This window comes from Diaphorina citri, unplaced genomic scaffold (genome assembly GCF_000475195.1).
Source record: "Diaphorina citri unplaced genomic scaffold, Diaci psyllid genome assembly version 1.1 scaffold84, whole genome shotgun sequence".
In the NCBI taxonomy this organism is placed as follows: Eukaryota; Metazoa; Arthropoda; class Insecta; order Hemiptera; family Psyllidae; genus Diaphorina; species Diaphorina citri.
The window spans coordinates 57,587-62,652 of NW_007377521.1; the positions used below are offsets into that span (position 1 = coordinate 57,587).

The 5,066-nt window shown below is 40.4% G+C and overlaps 1 protein-coding gene across 1 annotated transcript in view; it reads left to right on the forward strand.

Moving 5' to 3' along the window:
* LOC103523594 (protein goliath-like) overlaps positions 1-5,066 on the forward strand; it is a 35,660-nt gene that overhangs the window by 6,672 nt on the left and 23,922 nt on the right. The window lies entirely within an intron of this gene.

Genomic DNA, 5,066 nt, shown 5'->3' on the forward strand with positions numbered 1-5,066 from the left:
TGTTTACCACATTGAGTTCATTGGAGGATTATTCATAAACAATAACCTGATAAATTGATAACTTACCTATTAGGTACCTACAATGATATCTCTATCAACAAGTAATACTGCTACGTATCTATTGGCACCTACCTAGAATGATCACTCCGGGGTGTTGGAGAACCGATACCTTCTAGGTGCAGAAATGTACCAGCGTACCACCTGCCAAGTCGGATGAAAGAATAGGAGATCGGAGAAGGAGGAGGTTTTCAGACAGCGCTACCACCCAGAACGATGGAGTGGACATACTAGGTTTCCAGAGTCCCTTGGAATGACTGTTTTTAGAACACCGGGGTGTTGGAGAACCGATACCTTCTAGGTGCAGAAATGTACCAGCGTACCACCTGCCAAGTCGGATGGAAGAATAGGAGATCGGAGAAGGAGGAGGTTTTCAGACAGCGCTACCACCCAGAACGATGGAGTGGACATACTAGATTTCCAGTGTCCCTTGGGAATGCTAAAGCATTGAGAAGTAACCTCCTTGGCCGAGGCTTGCACGCCGGAGGTCCCGGGTTTGATTCCTGGCGGGGTCAAAAAAAAAATCGGCTCTGTGCTTGGAGTTCGGGGTGCAGTCAGCCTCGTGAGGACAAGTGAGTAGCTACTTTAGTCGAGTAGCAACCAGTGGCGGCATTACCAGTTTAAATTGATGATACGAGTAGATGAAAATTAATAGGGAAGGAGGCAATTTGTAATGCTCTAATAACCACTGAAGTTGTCAAAAAGATCTCTGCTTTATACCACAAAGATTCATGATTTGATAGTTTGAGAAGCACTCTCTACCAGAAGACTGTATACCACCTGGGGATCTCACATCCTCAGCAACATCTGGTATCTGCCGTCAGCAAGAATCAAGATCATCATCATAATCATCTCTTTGTTTAAATAAAAGTGTCAGGGAAATACCTTAATGATCTTGTTGTGTCCCTTCGAAGAACACGTATTTCAAGTATTTGCCACAACGTGGGAAGAAGATTTTTGGTAGTTATTCGGGGACTGGTATTTCAGAAACTAGTTTCTTGGCGACATGTGTTTTAGACTGGTCTGGGACGTAGACGCTTCCGGGTTTGATTCCTGAGGGGGTGGACATATTTAGTTAGTCTGATATAACATATTCGGCGAATCTTTGTGCCTTACCCCCCGTGGTTATAGTCTTTTGGAGTCTCGACGCTTCCGGATTTGATTCCTGAGGGGGTGGACATATTTAGTTAGTCTGATATAACATATTCGGCGAATTTTCGGCTCTTTGTGCCTTACCCCCCGTGGTTATAGTCTTTGGAGTCTCTATTGCTCCAGGTTCATTGTTGGACATTTTTCAGGCATTTTGGCTCCCATTATAAAATTCAACATGATAACGTAGATTCGGGTGTTAGTTATACAGCAGGGTTGTCCAACCTTCATTGTTGGACATTTTTCAGGCATTTTGGCTCCCACAGAGAAGCTCATTCATTATAAAATTCAACATGATAACGTAGATTCGGGGGTCAGTTTTACAGGATAGACGTACAAGAACAGAAGAAGATGATGTCCCACTTTAGGCGTTTAAATGCAGCGAGTTTTACTTTGGGCGCAGATATGAATTGGGAAAAATCCTACAATGCTGCAGTGAGCACCAAAGTTGTGACATAATAACACAAAGAAATTGCATTTACATTTATTGCTCCAGGTTCATTGTTGGACATTTTTCAGGCATTTTGGCTCCCACAGAGAAGCTCATTCATTATAAAATTCAACATGATAACGTAGATTCGGGGGTTAGTTATACAGGATAGACGTACAAGAACAGAAGATGATGTCCCACTTTAGGCGTTTGAATGCAGCGAGTTTTACTTTGGGCGCTCATCCTGCCTATTTCTCACGATACTTCTTGCACAAAGTCTATTTACACACGCCTACACAAACACACCACAGACACAATAACAGACCTAGTCAACGATACTTGGAACTTGCCTCTTGGTTTTGGTTCGGATGTTTTGAACATTCAATTGCCATTCCTGGAAAATCTCTTCAAAATACTAATAGACTTTTTCTCAAAACCACGGAGACTCTACGAAGTCTACCAAGTTTGTAGAGTGGGTAATAACTACCAGATGTTTTGACATCGGACATAATTGAAGCTGTTTCGGTATTCCCCTTGGATTTCAAGGTGCACTCGGCTTCGGATTAAGGGTAAATGAGCCCCCATGCAAATTTCCAACCTTAGTTCCACCGTATGTAGGTATTTTGTGGTGAAACCTGTGTACCTATATCTCAAATGAATCAAGACGAAATTACATATGTACCTCAGGCGAGATCGAACCCACATCCTCCTGTTCAGGAGTGCCATGTCCAGGAACCATTACGCCACCAAATCAGGTTTAAGTACAAGAAGCTTTGATTATTTCTCTACATGTTTTAGTAGTTTTAGTGTTGTCATATCAAAATTTGTAGCCAAATGTCAGCCCAAGGCAATCACCCTAGTTAGGGCTGATTGAGAGGCTGACGAAAAACGCCGACCCCGTCTGTACAAGGGAAAAGGCGAAGAAGAAGTGTTGTCATATCTGACGTTCTCTATCACAAAGTCGCTTAGTAGACCCAGGTCTGAGGCCACCCAAGCGAAACCTTGTTTACCTCTCGCAATTCATTAGCACCTCTGTTTAGCACATTGAGTTCATTGGAGGATTATTCATAAACAATAACCATCGCGCCAGAGATTAGAGGACCTAAAGGCTTTCTCCTATCCTGTCTTCCTTCTCTCTTCGCTTTCGGGACGATGAGACCTCTATGGTTACAGTTTCCTCTATCAAAAATAAGACTTTAGGAGTTAGAAGTATAGTTAAGTCACGGATCAAATTTTGGCATCATGAGGACTGAGTAAATTAAATTGTTGTACCAATCTGAGGACAACTTACAAAAGTTAAAACTTAAAACTCAGTTCTTTCGTTCAACTATCTACCTTCTTGTCTGATGGCCATGATAATATGAATAATGACTAATGTGAAGTTTTGATATCAAGGTGATTTCATGATCTGACTTATTTTTATAGATACCTAACTACCTGTTACCTAATATCTATAGATATTTATTTTTATAGACACCTAGGTATACCTAAATATATTATCCTATCCTGTCCTCCTGTCTTCGATTTCGGGACGATAAGACCTCCGCTATCGCATACGGTTACGAAAAAGATTAAATTCCAAATAAAGTCGAGAATAGTGCACACATTACATAAGTACCTCCATCCTCCATGACCAATACTATGACCTTCTGAAATATACATGTCAGCAAAAAAAAAAAGTTACAAGTAGAAGATGAAGAAAAAAAACTGCCGAAATACCTAGTTGGCTAAAAAAAAAGAAAAAAAAAAAGGTTTCTTGTCTACCTCCATACATAACGTTCTACAGTCCTACAAACTTAAACTTGAGCAATTCGCCAATCTATTGTGTACAAAATCTTCTGTTATGATTATTGGAGTTGAAATGTAGCCAAATAACCTTTGTATAATAAAAACAACAACAATAATTTGAGCATATAAATACAACATACCAAGAGACGTGTGTAACACCTCGATAGGGGAAAGAGGCCTGAAGAACGGACCCCCTTTTAATTTGGGAACCATGGTGGATTTGATAGAAACCAGGAATATCTTTGGGAGTGAGATTAGTAAGAATGTACATCAGAGACTGGAAATGCTTTTCAGAAAATTGATTAAAAAAATATAACTATTTATAATACTTCTTATGATGACCTTGTAAGTGTGGATTTTCTAAAGTATACCTAAATACCTAAAACTTATTGCATGAAACTTATTTTCAAAAACTTGAACGTATTGCTCCTATTTCCACTGTTCTATATTTTACTTTCCTTTTTGTCCCTTTAGATGAGGCCAAAAACTCCTGAAGAGCCCCAGTTTTGGCACCTCTCCCCTATGATTAGGGACATTGTTAATACCTAATTATTTGACTTGATTCCAACTTCTTAACATTAACGGCCGCAGTTCATTGTCGTAGTGGCGAATTCGGAGAATTTTTTTACGGAGTTTTTCTGCAGGTTTGTTTCTTAAGACGTGTCGACCGGCCGTCGATGGACGAGGTAAATCTATGTTGTCGAGGCAGAGAGGACGTTTTAGTCGACATCGATCGACGGCCGGTCGACAATGTGTGGACACACCTTTACTTTGGAATTCTGGTTAGTCCGACTTTGCTGAATTTTTCTAAAAAAATATTCAACCCTTCATAGTCATTTTGTGATAGTTTTTGGCACCATCACCAGTCCGCGAGCGGCCATTTGTCGTCCCGTACCCAACGTTAGGGTACGGCTCCATACTTAAAATAGGGAGTTTATTATTAAACTCTTTAACGTCGCGTGTTCTCTATGATCATCGGATTTTGACGTACGCTCACTTGTGCCTGAGAAAGTCAGATACGCTCGTCATTTTGAGTGTCGTGATAATATGACCAAAGATTTCGACACAGGTGTGTGTCAGTCCTGCGCTGGCGCAGCTAGCTATAGCTGGACTTTGGCAGGTGTGACGGAGCTGTTGTATTCTAAGGTGGAGCAGCTAGATATAGTTGGCCCGGCAGCTTGATACATGTCGAACTCTTTTAAAAATAATGTGATGCAGTAATCTAATTTTACAAATTCAGGCATAACCCCAAATACCAATATCGGAAACATTGTAACTAGGTGGATATGATTTGCGATAGTCGCGATTATGCTCCCATACATGTAAAAATACACTTAGCTTGGTTCCAACGGGTCTTGTTAATGATTAATTAAGAAATTCTTACATAAAAGTGTGTTATTAGTGATGATAATTACTATAATAAATACTATGCATCATCGGTATAATCACATTCCGCATTGTAATGGTAACATAACCCTTCGTTACACGGGGGATCATCACTATTTACATAACTTCGCCATCGGTTACACTGGTCACCGCATCGGAATGTCATTAAAGTTAATTATTTTATCCATGCAAGTCTTGAGTAAGTCTGAAGAATACTTGTGTCTTTACGGGGGACTTCCGGAGGTCCTGGGTTACA